We start from the raw sequence: 16,626 nt of genomic DNA, 5'->3' as shown, positions 1-16,626 counted from the left end.
TCCTGGGAATGCCTGGCTGGCGGCTAGCGTGGAGTGTTTCTGCCTTGGGCTTTCTAAGGTGGACCTTGATCTCATCCTGCTATCAGATGCCTGGGCTCATAGCCCAGAGCTTGTGAACAAACATGACATATACATGCACATGCAGACACAAAAACATGCACATATGCACACACATACATGCACACTCCTGCATAGACGCACGTGCACACATGCCTACCAGTTGGAGATAGTGTGCCAAGATAGTCCAGGATCAACACAGAAATGTAGAGGCTGGTATAAGCCAAAGCTCCAGGCTCCTGGTTACCTGTAATAAACTCCACCGAGTCGTGACTGAGACAAAAACCCGGTGATTTGCTGGCTGACATCCTATGGAAGTGCTTCTAATGTCAATTGCTCTTCAATGGCTGTGCTTTTCTGGCAACACAGTGCAGGTGGGGGAGCCTGGTCCCTGGGAGGTCTGGGCACACCTGGGCCTGGTCAGGCTAGAATGTGCTGGAGATGGTACAGCTGTGTGAAATCTAGCTGTCACCTTAGGCCTATGGCAGAGGGGCAGGCCTCCTGGCCTGCAGTGTGACCTCGGCCTGGCTCTACTCCATGACCTTTTTTTTGGGGGTTTGAACCTGGTGATTTAGCTTGAGCCCAGACCCTAACTGCGTACCATACTGCCTCTGTTTCCAAGTTGCAGATGCATTGGTGACCACAAGTGATGTCTCCCACACTCTCCCATGTCTTCCTCACTCCATGACCTTTTGACCTTGAAAACAGAGCTGGGAGTTTTCTATTTCCACCCTGGGTGCTGTGGGGCCACCACCCCTGCCCAGGGGAAGCTGTGGTCACCAGCTACTTGGCTGGTGGGTCTGGAGAACAAACTCTGGCTTCGGCGGGAACGCTGCCCGGCCAGCTCCCCCACCTTCCCTCCACTTCAGTGCCAGCCCCAAATTCCCTGCAGCGTCCCTCTCAGGCCTTTCTGCCTCTCCCATCCAAAGGCCTGCCCCTGGGCGCAGGGGGCCATTGGTGAGATGCGGTCTCCTCGGAGGGTCTTCATGGCACACTGAGCAGGGGAGGGAGGGCCGGCAGGAGGACGCCTTACTCCCATGCCCCTCTCAGCCCAGCACCTTGGGGACTGCATGGCCCTTCTGTAGTGAGAAGAACAAAATTAATATTTAAAACTACATTAACTAAAACCTGAGGGCACCCACTGTTGTCCATCCCTGGGGAGGTTTGGTGTCTGGCTACAAACTAAAGTCCAGTATTACATGCTTGACACCTGGTGAAACAGGGAGGGCTTGGGATGGCCTTGCCGTAAGTCCCTGCGGACCAGTCCAGGAGCCAAAGCACCGGCCTCATCAAGGGGACCAGGAGCAGCTCCTGCACATCCCTGGGGAGTGGGCTTTAGTTTCTTGCCAGTCTGTGGAGTTATTCAAATAAACCAGAGACGTCCTACCAGGGAACCTGGGGTCAGCCACCCTTTTGATACTACAAAGTCTGTTCCCTAGAGCCCAGGGTAGAGTTCGCTCCGTTCCCAAGTGCACACCCTCCGTGGCCCTGTGTGGCATGTAGGGCCCCCCCCCCACCAGGCTGTGATTGGTTGTGACCAGTACCCCGCTGCCAGTCTCATCTGCCCAGGGTTGGGTGTTGTGTGCTCACCTTCCCCATAACCCTGGGGCAAAAATCTCACCAGCAGAGTCCAGAGGAGGTAAATAAAACGGATGTGTTTGGTTTTGCAAGGAAGATGCCTCAGTGGGCCTTGTGAAGACAGCAGGAGGGAACTGTGAGCAGGCAGAGCTGAACAGCCCTGGGAACCTGGCCTGAGCAGGGCCGAAGAGGTGTGGGGAAGGGTCCAGGTTCTCCTGGGTCCCATAGGGACCTGAAGAAGGGGCACGTCGGGGGGAGAGTTTTTCCTTGACTGGGGGGAGGAATTTGAGGGATGTAGAGGATATTTGTTAGCAATAATGACAGGAGCTATTTGAGTGCATAGACTGTGTGAGGCGTTTGCAGAAAGCTGCATCGAATTTTCACCTTTGCCTTCTGAGCCAAGTGCTATTGTTCCCATTATATGGATGAGGAAAATGAGGGTTGGAGAGGCCATCCTCGCCCACAGGCACAGGCTAGTGAGTGCTGGAGTGTGGCTTTAAACCCTCGTGTCGGACTGCAAAAACTCCACACCAAACCACTGGCCCGGCCGCCTGCAGCAGGTGAGGGGAGACAGTGCTGCGTGGCCGGGGCTGGCCCACTCCCAAGGTGCCCCAGTGGTGCTGCATTCTTGTTGTTCACAGATGGGAGAGTAGCCTGGGAGAAGCACCTTATCAGGGGTCCCAGAGGGGGCTCCCTAGAGAGGAGGCCCCTGCCCTGGGCAGCTGGGGGTCCCGTTTGTGATGGCATCAGGCCTGGGTCCCTGGGCCCCTGGACTGCCTCCCTGGCTCCTTTGCAGAGACAGTGGACCGTATTCACAGAGATATTTTAAACCAAGAGGCCTGGCAGGGCAAGAAGGCAGCGTGTGGCCCTGCCTGCAAGGCGGCAACTTCTGTTCAGCCCACCTGGTACGTGGGGAGTGAAGGCTGGAAGTCGGCTTCTGTCACTGCCTTTTGGATAAGCTTGGCATTGATGGAGGCTGACTTCAGAGCCCTGTGGAGGTTTTCTATTTGCATAGTCTTCAATTTAGCCTCTGCTGTTTTTTTTTTCCTAATGCTTTGAAGAGGCTTCAAATGCCCATCAATAATACTTTCCAAATGTTCATAGACATTAAGTAATTGATTGGGGCTGGCACTGGAGCAGGAAAGAGGAGCGCGCCTGAGCCGCGTCCTAAGCGTGGCCAGACCTGCTTTAAACCCCCCTACACCTGCTGCAGTGGAGTTAACCAGGGCCAGAGATGGGGTCCCTGGTGGGGTAGCCTGAGTAACCATTTGCTTGCTCTTCATTGCCTATTTTTTTAAAAACCAAAAATGTTCTTTCCCACTTTTCCCATATTGGAGTGAAATCTAATGTTAATGTTAGTATGCCGATAGTTGAAAACATCAAATAATAACAAACAATTTCAGGAAATACCCAACCCAACTCCCAGTCCTGGGACAGCCACTTACAACCCTTTCAATCTTTCTCTTCTAGGTTTGGCCTCCATGATTCTAAGTACTAGTCCTACACGTTTTTTCTCTTCATTTATTAAGTTTAAATATTATCTATTTATTTCCTGTTCTGGTAGGTGAGTATTTAACTCTCTTATGCTCTAACTCCAACCCCCTATTCTTTCCCACAACCCTCTCAATATGGTTATATTAGTTTTATTTATTTTTTGGTTAAATAGTCTCTATATTATTATACCTACATAAATATTGTCAGTTCCTTTCTTCTGCAGTTTTTTGTTTTTCCTGGTGTTAATCATTGCCTCAGATTCTTATTTGCATACTTTTAAATTTAGCCTGTAATATTGTTTTCCCAAATGCTTTGAAAAGGTTTCGGACGCCTGTCAATAATGATTTCCAAATGTTTATAGGCCTTAGCTAATATATCTGTTCCAACCTTTTCTTGGAGATCTCTGTTTTTGCTCTGATCTGGAGCCATCCTTTCCATCACCCTTGCCTTCTCCATTATTTTGGAACTTCCTCTCACTGTCTTCCTGTGACTGGATTTCCTGTTAACATGGATCCTGTGTTTCTGTCTAACTTGATTTATGACCTCACCTTGCTGGAGCACATCCTCCAATCGCTTCCATAGAAGTGACAGGTGGCAGGTAATGTCCTGATGGCTCTGAGATCCTTCCACGTAGAGGGTCCTGCTCTGCTCACTCTTCATACTGGCTCCTCCCAGGGCCCAAAGAGACAAAGGCGTCTGGACCAAAATCTCGGGCTAAAGCCAGGTGAGTTCCAGGTGCCTCAAGAGGAGGTCAAGCGGTGGGTCGTCAGCCTCCAGAAGAGACTGCCTCCTGCATCTGCCCTGGTCCAGCCTTGCAGGCAAACCGAGTCTTCCCTTCCTGTCTGCTCAAGTGTCAGCCGGACACCATGATTTGCAATCTCAGCGAGATCCTCAGAAGGGGTTCCTGCCTTGGGTGCCAGCCGGTGAGCCTCACATACTCAGCGGCTACAGTTTTCCCCAAACCCTGATGTTCTTCTGAAAGAACTCCATCTCCTGCCTCCATGCAGCCTACTTCCCTTCCCAGACCTGTGTCTAGTATGTGTCATAAAGCAGCACAGGTGAAAGGCCCTGAGCTCAGTCAGAGGTCTGGATTTGAATCCTAAACCCAGCGGCCAGGAGCAAATCGCTCAGCTCCATTCTATAGGTGAGGAAATAGGAGTTCAGGGACCCGTAAATACTTTTCCATGGTCATGTTTGAATCAGAACTTACACAAAAGGGTTTATATGGTACTTAAATACCACACAGGGTTTGGGATTATTATTACACTTGAAGGAAATAAAGTCATTCCTGAGGGTTCAATGTATCGGTTAATTTGCTAACTTCTGAAGATTTTCAGGATCATTTCTACCTGTGGGTAGGTGCTCCTTGGAACTGAGTGAGCTTCTTAAAGCCAGAGGGGCCCAGAGTTTCCAGGGGCTCGTTTGCACAGCACAAGGATAAAAGTGTTCAGAGCCATAGCTCAACCTTGGCAGAACATTAGGCTTAGCTGGGGAGCTTTAAGAACCCTGCGGCCCAGGCTGTGCTCCAGGCCCATTAAATCAGGAACTCTGCAGCAGGGTCCCGACATCAGCATTGTTTAAAGCTCCCAGAGAATTCCAGTTGCAGCCAGAGTTCAGAAAACCTTTCATCAAAGGTTCCCATAAGGGAGTAAATCTCAACTCTGGCTGGGCACTCTAATGTCCCTCATGGCGGGGATGTTAAAAATGCTAATATGAGAATTTTGCCCCATCCAGCAAGCAGATTAACTTGCTTTGGGGCAAAAGCAGCCTAGGTGATTCAAACATGAAGGCAGGTGGAGGGACTTTGCTCTTAGCCGAGACGCCTGGGAGTTAAATCTCCAAGGCTGAGAGTGGGGATCTTATGATCCCCGGAGGTCTCGGATATAAAACCTGCTCAGCCTGGAGGAGCCAAGGGGAGTTTTGCCTCCTGACTGCCTGTTCTGCCTCCACAGCTGCTCCTGGCATTTCTTTCCAAACCATTTCCTCCATTGGTGCCCCTGCCAGCATACCACACCTTGCCAATCCAGGGTTGAGGAAGTCCAGCCTGCCAGCTCTGCTGGAAATCTCTCCATTGACAAAGTGGAAAGGGCCAGGGCTTGGGGCAGGGGATGCACTTCTCAGATGTGTGGCTGCAGAAAAAACTTGGGGTGGTTCCTTTGCCCATTGTAGTCAGAGGTCAGCCTGGAACCTGGGGAAACTCAGAGGCCGCTCACAGTAAGTATGTCTCACCCCTTTGAATATACCATGCTGGGGGGTGATGGTTCCTTGGAGTGGAAGACATTTTTCCCCTGGAGAGAGAGGAAGGAATCTGGCTTGGTCCTCGCGGAGAGAACTTCCCCATTGTCTGAGGTGGTGCTTGCTGCCTGCCTCCAGGAGGAACACCGTCCCGAGGGGATTCCACGCAGCCATCTCCTGGCCCACGGAGGACCGAGGCTTGCCCCAAAACAGCAGGATTTGGGTTTCACTTCCTGACCATCAAGATGACAATATTGTGGGGGGGTCCTCGTGAACTGTTGGATTTCCCTTCCCCGAATTCCCAGGGTAAGTGCCGGGCCCTGCTGAGCTGCCAGAGTTCCTGGATGAAGACTGCAGTCCTCCCCCTGCTGCCATGCTTGCTGGGGCCTGGACCCAGCTCAGCACAGAGGCAGGTGGATTCCGTGTTGGCCTTTTCAGACTTCAGGCTTTGGCTGTTTTCTCCCCTGTCAAGTGGGGTAATAACTGCTTTACTCAGGATTTTGCAAGGCTCAAACATGATAATGAGAGTGAATTGCCCTTCAAAGGTATTTCCAAGGCATATAAGCACAAGGGCTTCTAGGCGAGGTCCCTCTGGCTCAGTGGTGCTGTGAAGCTGTGTGCACAGCCCACAACCCCCAAAGGAATTGGGGACCGTGGAATCCATTGCCTTGGGAGTCTCAATTTGCTGTGTGTGCACAACAAAGAGGAACGGTTGGGGGCGGGGCGGAGGATGGCCTTTGCCTTTTACGGCAGTCTGGGGACTTGAAACACTCAAAGACATCATTCTCCAAAAGCTTTTTATAGCCTTTCAGAAGCTATGTCCCGGCAGATCCACACACATCACAGGCACGCAGCTAGATGGGGCTCATTAAATCATGAGCTAATGCAGGGGCTAATTAAATGTTCCTGACACTTGTTACCATCTGCTGAGGTTGGAGAGAAGTCTGAAAGTTCTGTGTGTTTTATTAAAGCCTTGAGTCACCACCAGCCCCTGAGGTTGAGCTCTTGAGGTTTGAGCCACAGAACCAGGGAAACGATATGAGAAGATGGATTCGATCCTTAACTGATTTCCATTTTAAGACAGAAGCTGTGGGGATTATTACAAAATTACTTCAGTTAATTAAAAAAGAGAAAAGCTTTGAAGTAATTTACTAGTGCTTACACATTTTGTCCCAGAGTGGTCTCTATGGATATATACCAAATTCCAGGACGGTGTGACTTTCTGTTATCACTGAGCACAACAGGGGAATTCATGAGATCAATCACTGACATTGATTTTCTTTGACATTGGATGAATCCCTCAGGAACTCTGAAGAATCTTGGTCAGTTGGGCTTGGGAAATTCATCAACTGGTTTCTCCAAAGCAGAGCTTCTCCTCCTCCAGTAAACATGTGGAATGTTTGCCTCCATGGCTGAAGGGAGGTGGATGATTTATCATTGTGTCCCCCCATCTTTCCTCTCTCCCCAGCTGCAGCTTAAGACTTTTCTGTTAATTGATTTTCATGTTTAGAGTCAGTTCTAGGAGAAATGAATTAAAAGCCTTTTGTTCAAAAACAATGGTTTGTCACCCAAGTGGGGTGTCTACCTTTTCCTTAATCATTTGGAAGGGTTCTGGATATATTCCAGACACGACTCAATATCTGTCATATATCTCAATATATGTATTGTACGTACGTCCTTCCACTCTGCAGGGTGTTGATCCCTGATAAGTAGTCAACACCTGCCAACCTTACAAAAAAGAGAGAGAATCAGGCATCATAGACTACATGAGAAGTAGTGTTACCAGCAGACCCTGGATCTGACTGGCTGCTTGAGCTCCCTACCAGTGTGCAGGAAATATGGGAGATGGAGGAACGAGGTGAACCCCACCACAGGGTGTGAGATTCAGCTTGTGGGAATCTCTACAAGGCGAGCAGTTCTTCTCAACAAATAAGCTGCAAGAAAAATTGGTAGATTAAAAGAACGGAAGGACCATACCAACCAATTACAATATTTAACACTTATCTGGATCCTGATTACAATAAAACTAAAAAAAAAAAATCAAGACATTTGGGGACATTTGAACACGGACTGGATATTTGATGGGAAGGAATTAATGTTTTTTCTTAAAAGCCTGAAAACCGTGCTGTGTTTTTTGTTTTTGTTTTGGGGAGTCCCTCCCTTTCAGAGATGCCTACTCAAGTACCTACAGATGACATTGAGGATTTGCTTAAATATGATCTGTTTGGGGGAGTCATGGGTGAGGGAGGGAATGAAATTGAATTCATAGAGGATTGGTGATTACTGAAGCTGGGTGAGGGGTCCCCGGATGTTCATTGTAGTATCTCTTTGTGTAAATACTTGACATTTTCTACAATTAAAAAATATTTTTAAGCAAGTGGTTTGCTTCAAGCCAGGGTGTCAGATGGAACATCATGGAAGTCTTGAAAGCAACAAGTCCCTCTTCACCCCCTGATTTGATTCCCTGCCTCCACATGGGCTGATCCTCACACACCAGCCCCACAGCGCTGCCCTCCTCTTACCAGCCTCCTTCATTGCATGAGGATAGTTTGAAAGCTTCCAGTTGCCTAGCAATGGCTGGCAGCAAATCGATCCCCTGCACTGGAGCATAGTAGTCGAATATTGATTATCTCGGTGATTTGGAGATTTGACTCTCTGGATGAACAAATGTTTTTCCTGGGTAATTGATCAGGGTCATGACAGGTGAGCCAGAGACATAGAAGGGAAGGGCTGGAATTGGGTGAAGAGGCTGGCAAAGAAAAAGGTGATCAGGGCAGGGGGTGGAGAGCAGCTGACTGACTTCGGGAGTCAGTGAGGTCCCTGAGTACTCAACCCTCGAGCTCTGCTCTCCAAGACCTTCCAGAAGGGCTTGCTTTTGATTCAGCACCTCCACAGTTGGACAGCGCCTCAGGGAGGCCGCCGTCGGAGTGCTGGCCTCTTCACTGCTCATTCCCTGAGTGTGCTGGGATGGTCCCTGGGACAGCTGGCGGGCTCAGCTGGCTAGCACATGATGTTAAGGAGGCCAAGTCCCAGCCTGGAGTCTGCACTGACCAAGTGGCTCAGCCACTGAGCCAGCTTTGCCCTGCCTATAACCATATTAATAAGCAATAAGGGGTGGCTGTTTGCTGGGGAGCCTGTAAGATCATCAGTCAGATTCCACGTAATGAGACCCTCACTCCTGGCAAAGCTACTCCAACTTTGCACTTTTCTTGGGGCTGATCAGCAATGCCAATTGCTGCCTATTTCATATTCAAAAGAACTTGGCAAGGGAGAATGTGGAAGGAAAGGAACCTGCTCCTTTGAATTAGTCAATTATTATTGCTTAACAACCAATTGCAAAACTCAGTGGCTCACAGCGAGGGGCATTTATTACCCACACATTTGTCTGTGGGTCAGGGGGTCTTGGCTGATCTTGAACTCAGCTCCAAGAGGTGAGTGGGGTCAGGACCTGCTCTATGTGCACTCATCTTCATTGGATCTGGGGTTACGCAGGGCACAACCGAGTCACAGGTGGGCATTCACATGAGTATACTTCAACCCATTGCTCATATCATGACCATTTCACCGGTCAAAGCAAGTCCCAAGGTCAGCTCAATATCCGTGGGGCAAAGAAGTATGCTCTGCTCACATACTGTGTACATAGTGAATATTTGCTGAGCAATAATTTATTTTATCAGACTCCCACACCTGAAAGGTGGTCTGTGTTACTGCTGGAATAGCCCTGAGAGAGACATTAAGGAAGAGGAAAAATCACAGTGTGCATTCCAGTTAGCAACTGCATAGGCAGGGTCTGGCTTTGGCCCTCTGGCCTCCATGGGCTCCTGAAGGTGGTGGGAAGTAGGTGACTGATTTAGGAACTGAGCAGCTGCTGGATGCTATCATGGGGCCCAAGGGAGCCCTGGAGGCTGGGAAAATGTGTCTGCAGCTTTTTTGAGCTGAGCAGTCTTGCAGCATTGAAAGTTCTCCTTTGTATGTGTGTGTTTGTGTGTGGGGGGGTGTATGTGTGTGTGTGTGTGTGTCTCCCTCTACTTGTAGACTGCTGAGGGGTGCAGGGATAAGGAAGGCCTCCGTCACCACCCGGCAAAAAAGGCAAAGGGATCATCGAGTCTGCCAAAGATGTAGCAAAGATGCAGCCGTGTTTGCACAGAAATCTCTGGCACGTAATAAAGGCTGGGAAGAGCAAAGAGACTGAAATTAAAACACAGGCTGGCTAGTTACTAAGTACAATATTTTCTGGGAGGTGTTAGCAGCTGTTTAAATTCCAGAGCATGGGATAGGATGGCAGGTCATTTTATCTTACTTACATCACAACTACACAGGGTTCTGGCTGGGAACTGACACCGTAACTGGGAAGGCCAACCCATCAGCAGCCCGCAGCGCAAATAGCAGGGGGCCCGCAGAGCCCTCGGCCGATCCGATGGCTGACCTCAGAGAGTGGGAGACGTTCTGCTTCCTCCTCCTTCCTGGGAGAAAGTGAGGACATCGACCTCAGCCCTGGCGCCCAGAGGACACTTGGACCCCTTCTCTGCTCCTACCTGCCATAGTGCTTTTTCTCCAGATGCAGGATCAGAGACAAGATGGCATAATTTCTGGAAACGGTGGAGGCGGTTTCCTGTAAAATGTAGCGGCGAGCTAAGTCTTGAAATGTGTCTAGGCCAAGAGGAGTGTGTGAGGGCCTCCTAAGCAAGGGGAGGCGAGAAGTCAAACCCGGAAACAGCAGTGCAGTGTCTGTGTCAGTGAGCTATTGCCATTATGACGCTGCATAACAAACATCCTAAAACGTAATGGCTCAGAACAACAAGCATTTATTCTTGCTGTTCTGTGGGTGGGCTGTATTCTACACGTATTCATTTGGGGACCCAAACACAGCAGCTACCCACAGGGAGCCCTTCTCTGGGCAATGGCGGAAATGCGAGACGCAAGCTCCACTGCAGGGTGTGTTTTGTGCCTCTGCTCCAGTCATGCCAAAGCAAGTCAAATGGCTGAGCCTAAAGTCCAGGGCCGGGGAAATACTCTTTACCTTTGGTGGGAAGAACTGCAAATGCACATCGTGAAAGGTGGGATACGGAAAAAGATGATGAACTGGGGCCAGACCTCCATTTACTGTCCCTCTGAGGGACATTTGCAATCAATTTGCAGGAGTACTGCGTGCAGGTTGGGGTGGGGAGGAGAAGGCATCGCAGAGAAGGCCTTTGGGGGCTGTGCAAGGAGCTGGGGCCTTTCCGATGGGCCACAAGGGGCCTGTCTTAACCTGGGCTGCTGTAATAAAATTCCCCAGACTGGGCAGTTTCAACAAGACTTTTATTTCTCACAGTTCTGGAGGCCAGGAAGTCTAAGATAAAGGTGCTGCCTGATTCAGACCCTGGTGAGAGCCCTCTTTCTGGCTTGCAGACAGCTGCTTTCTCACTGTGTGATGGACAGGGAGAGCAAGCTCTCTGGTGCCGCTTCTTTTAGGGGCTTTGATCCCATCATGAGCTCATGTCAACCCAATCACCTCCCAGATGCTCCATCTCTAAATGCCACCACCCTGGGGGTTAGGGCTTCAGCATGAATTCAGGTGGAGGGATGCAGTAGACACAATTTAGTCCAGAGCAGAGCCTGTGATGGATTTTGTGCTGCAGTGTGACATCGCCAGGTCTGTGTTCTGAAATGTTGCCCTGATGAGCGTGCAGGAGAGATTTGAAGGGGCAAGAGTGGTTTTGATACAGTGTGCATGTGTGTATATGCACCTCTCCCTTTATCTGAACAGCTTTGAACCAGTCTGTGTTTACAAGAAAGGATAAGAAGGCAGAAGACACCGTCGTGAGAAATATGCTGGCAGTAACAGCAGGAAATGGCAACTGGTGGGGCGCGGTAGTCAGCTGATGGGAGCAGCCGGGCAGATCTCCTGGGGATGGCCCGGGCACCAGACCCCTCCTGAGACTTCAGGAGGAGATGCTGATTGGAGGAGGAGGACAGTGTGCATTTTCATGTGAACACGCACCAGTATCACAAACATCCTCCTAGCAAGCCCGAGCTTCGAAGAGCAAGGCTGTGGGGTAGGTGCCCTCCGGTTTGCTCACTGTTGGACCCTCAGTGCCTCAGACTGTGCTTGGTACCGGGTAGGCACCCCAGATGTCAATGGTTGATTGAGATCTGCCTGGGATTCAGGGAGAAACGTGGCCCGGAGCAAGTCTAGGGGGTCATGCAGATGCAGGTGGTCACTGCCTGGCTTCTCTGCATTAGTCCTCTGTGGTCTGGCTGGTCATTGCGGCCACTGTTACCGGGGGTTGTTCCTGTACGTCTTTTCCTCTCCGTGTCGGGGTCCCCTGTGCACGGCACCCCAGCCCCCTGCCCTTCCTCCCGCCCACCCTCCAGCCCCGGCTCCCGCCCCCCGCACCTGGTGCCCTGCCCCCCCCCCGTGGGCTCTTCATCCCTCGTCAAGCCCAACTTTCCAGCCTCCTCCTCAGTTTTCCTCCTGCAGTTCTCAGAGCTTTGCCCGCCTTTTCTCTCATTTTTCATGTCCTGAGATGCTGCTTATCATTCAAAGCTAACCTTAAATGCCACCTGCCCCGGGAAGCCTTCAGCACCTGCCCCGTACCCCCTCAGAAGGAGGCCCCCCACCTCCCCTGCCCCTCCTGCCTGTAGGGCCTGAAGTGGAGATGCAACAGCGAATGCTGCCTTCACACCTGTGAGCCTCACAAGACCCCAAAGAATAATGAGTTTAGCTGCTCTCACCGGGCACCCCCTACCCAGTGGGGAAGGTTCCCCAGCCGACTAGTCCTCTGCCAGCTGGACCAGGTGCACTCCACCTGGACCCCAACCTCTTGGGCTCCCCCTCCCTGCCACCTGCAGAATAATTCAAGACATCCTTCCTTAGGAACCAGGCGGCACCTCGCCCTCATACTACAAACCCTGCCCCCTGCAGCCCCCACTTCCTCTCTCTGCTCCCAAGTGAACACCCCGTGGGGCCCTACGTGCCCGGCAGTGCCCTCTTCCCTTAGGCTGTGTGTACCTGTTCCTAACGAACTGCTGACCAGCTCACCTGTGTGGTGTCGGGTGTGGGGTGCTCTGCCCTCTCGCACTGTTTAGGGTGGGGTTCCCCCCCTCACCAATGGGGTGACCAGGAAGTGATGGGAAGTCCCCTCTGCCCCTGCTCTTGTCCACCCTTGGGTTTGTTAGGCCATCTGTGCTTCTGTCCTTCTCTCCCTCAAGGTCAGAGACAGTGTGGTTTCATCCTGGTGACCCCAGAACCTTCCTCAGTCCATGGAATCGGCTCAGGAAATGTGTGTGGGCCAGAAGGTTCCTTCACCCTTCTGTGTACCCCCACCCTTAGCCCCCCTTCCTCCAACTTCCCATCTCTCCAAGACTCATGGTACCAAATGAATGCTTTTAATCTGGGGCTGTATCTTGCTTTCTAAGTCTTCTCTGTCCACACCTAGGCTGAGTTTGGAAATTCCGGGCAGACATTTATAGACCACTGTGAGTCCTTGCAAAGATTTCCTCCTGAATCAATACCCCCAGGCCATTTAAATATTGTCTGAAACCAAGCCAGCCCCCTGCTCAGCTCCCTTGCTCAGCTCCAAATGATGTCTAATTTTTCTATAAATTAACTTGCACAGTGTCACACCACATTACAGCACCTTGGAATATTCCTGTTCCAATCTGTGAGTGGCTGACACGCCGAGCGATGCCACGATTTTCTCTGGGGACATTTTCCCGTGATGCAGCTGATTAAAGTACAGCTGACCACAGTAGAAGCAGAGGTGCTGCAGCCCGCCGTGGGCGCGCCAGAGAGCCTCAGAGATCATGAATAATGGCTTGTGGCAAAACTGATAATGGGCCTGCTATTATATTGACTGGGGCTGTGGCTTCAGTTCATCGTGCTAAATTGCTAGGCTATAGTTGTGTTCTGCTGCAGGCCGGCTGCTACCTTCCTTTTTTGAAAACGTCCAGTTGTCTGAAGTTGGGTTCTCACGTCTTCCTCCTGTAACTCCATTCAAATGAGGTGGCTATTTTTGCTGGTAGCTGCCCGTGGGAGTGGGAGTTTGGAATGCAAAAAGCAACTCCATCTGTTGGCTCGTGCGCACACCTTCCCGTTGGCGTGTATACCACAGGCGCTGGGTGCAGGGCATGTGACTGGGAAGCTGCAGGACCCCATGGAAGCTGTGGTCCAGGGAGGGAGACAGACCCCCCCACTATCATTTCTGTGCTGCCTGGTAGGGCTTTGGGCGCAGCTCTGGAGCCAGGCTTGGAGTTGGTCCATCTGGCTTCCTCCACTTCCCACCACAAGACCTTGAACCTCAGGCCTTGTCTATAAAGTGGTGATTGATACTCTGTACCCTCTTCAGGGCAGCATGGCATTAAATGGGCCACATAAGCAGACTATCTAGCATTGTGCAGGGTACCAAGTGCTAAATGGACCTTATCATCGTAACAGAGTCCTGTGCTTTGGGCCACAGGGCACAGGGGAAGGAGCAGCCACCACCTGGAAGAGCAGGGCAGGTTCACAGAGGCGACTGGGAGTTTAGTTTTGTGGGAGAGAGTGGGCTCTGGGGCCGGTCCTCACGCACTGCAAGGGCCGAGCCTGGCCCATCTCCTCCAGCACCTCACACTCAGAGCAGCCCTGAAATGCAGAGGTGCCAACACCTGGAGACGACCTTCTGACACAGGGGCTGGAGTCGGCCTCCTGCCCTGGGGGGTGAGTCTGGGGCACAGTCCGGGTGGTTCCCAGAGCCCCCGGCAGGCTTCAGCCAGGGCGCCCAACACCACTCACCGGTTCAGCCTTACTCCTGCTTCCTGGGCTCAGCCACAGATAAACTACCCACACCCCACCCCTGCGCCTGGCTTTGCTTTCAGGGACGCCAACTGAGGGGTAGGAACACATTCTTTATTACCCTTCCCCCACAGGGTCCACTCTTCCCCTGGATGAATTTTGAGAAATTCGGGCATAAGGCACTCCCTGTGACACCCACAGTGGGTGGCCTGGGGTGCAGGAAGTTGAGCCTCAGGGGGCCACTGGGCACGCGAGGGTGGGGCAAGTCCGGCTGCCCTTCCACTCCCACCCAAAGAGAAGCCTGCAGGGGACTTGGAGCTGCCTGGCAGGAGTGACTGGGGTCTCTCCCCAGTAGCATGACCCACCCTCTGTCTCACCACTGGCCTCAGCACCAGGGGGGATGAGAAGGTGCTGATCCTTGGTGCCCAGGGCCCTGCCTCAGTTCCAAGCCCACCAGAAACGCCCCTTGTCATAGCTGCCCACAGCTGGCCTGGCAGACTCGCCCCATGCAGAGTCTGGTTGGCATCTGAGTGTATCAGTTACTTATTGCCACAGATACACCTCGTAACAACTCAGCCCTCGGTGGCTCTCAACACAGAACAATGACTTGCATTCTCGAGGAATCTGCGAGTTGGCAGGATGGCTCTGCTGTTCTGGGCCGGACCTGGCTGACTGTGGCTGTGCCCATGCATGTGTCCACTGGCAGCTGGCAGGTTGGCAGGGGGCTGACTCCACACCATGGCCAGCCTGGATTTGTGCTCATGGTGGCGGCCGGGTCCTGGGAGAAAGTAGAGGCCTAGGCTTGGAGCTGGCACGCCACCACTTCTGCCCCATCCTTGTGGCCAAAGCAGGTCACATGGCCAGCCCAGATTCAAGGAGTGGGAATACACTCGGCATTGACACAAAGGGTGTGGGTAGAGGAGAGGACCGAGGATTGGGGCCACATTTACCATCAGTCCACCCACCTAAGTGTGAGGCAGCCTCTTGTGGGGAAAAAACCAGGTCCAGTCTCCGCTCTGCTCCTCTGAGCTGTGTGTCCCTGGCTGGGCACTGAGCTCTGGGCTCAGCTTCATCGGAAGGAAATTAAACCCATTGTGAGGCTTCTTGTATGGATGAGGGACAATGCAGTCATTTAACCAGTGCCTAGGGAGTGTGTACTATGTGCTCGGCATTCTCTAGGTACTGGGCTCCATCTGTGAATGAAGGAGATGCCTGCCTGCGTGTGCTCACACCACACTGCAGACAGACCCAGAAACAAGAAGCACGGCAAGGACATTACGCGGGGCATTACCAGGTGCAGAGCGCTGTGGGGACGCCAGGCAGGGGTGGGGACGGGGCAGGCCTGAGGTGTCAGGGGAAGGGCACAGTCTGAAACAGGGCATCAGAGTCGGGTGGCAAGGTGATGAGGAGACAGCCCTGTGGCTATCTAGGGAAAGAGCGTTCTGGGCAGTGGGACCAGCTGTGCAAAGAACCTGAGGCAGGAATGTAGCTGGTGGGTTTGAAGAACAATAAGGAGGCCGGTGTGGCTGGAGCAGAGTGGGTGAGAGGGTGAGGGCATGGGGGTGGCGGGCCTAGGCTGTGAGAAGCCTGCGAGCCCCAGTGAGGCCATTTACTGGGTGACATGGGGGCTGTAGAGTACCCCGAGGACCTGACTGCCTGAGTTAGAAGGCTCCTTCTCCTCCTCAGCGGACAGCATGCACTGCGGGCTGGTGGTGGTGATGAAAGAAACAACAGCATTAAGAGCGCATCAGTGACCCAGGACAGTGGTTGGTGGGGGGCACAGCTGTGGATCTGGGGACAGCAGCGTGGGGGTGGGAGGTGGAGCCGGGGTCCCCCCTCTGGGTGTACTTGGAAGGTGGAGCGACAGGGTTTTGCAGGGACTGAATGAGGCATGAGAGGGGAGAAAGGAGCCGGGAGAGACCAATGTCAGAAGGGGTGGGTACAGACTGGCACCTGGTAAATGTTCAAGACGGATCTTCTGGAGTGCGGGACAAACACGACGCTGTGATCTGGGCTCTGGGGTCCCAGCAGGGCGTCACCTCCGGCACAGGGAGCAGGCGGCCCAGTGCACGTCCCAGGCGAGGTCTCGTGAGGGGGCCCCCACGGCTCTCCCAGAGCACCCCACGCCGTTAGGGGTAATAGCTCGGGGTGAAGACCAGCTGCCCAGCCGGCAGTTCCCCCGAGGCTTCGGCGATTATTTATCACCTCGGAGCCCAGAGTGATTCATTCTTCGCAGCAGCTCTGCAGCGGGTTTGCAAATTGCAGCCCTGCCCCTCCTGACTCAGGGCTGGGGGAGCGTCTGGAGGGGGCGCGCCCAGGAACTGTCCCTTTCAGAAGCACCCCCGGCCAGAGAGTGTCCCCCCCATGGCTGAGGCTTAGTCCTGCTCATTAAAGACGATTCATTAAATGGACAATCAAACGCCAATTGGCGTACTCACTTTTTGTAAGGCTTTTTATATAAGTAAATGGCTAAATCAGGAAAACATCTTTGGGCAGACCATCTGTCT

This window comes from Manis javanica, chromosome 4, assembly GCF_040802235.1.
Source record: "Manis javanica isolate MJ-LG chromosome 4, MJ_LKY, whole genome shotgun sequence".
NCBI lineage: Eukaryota > Metazoa > Chordata > Mammalia > Pholidota > Manidae > Manis > Manis javanica.
Note: the sequence above shows the minus strand (reverse complement) of the source record.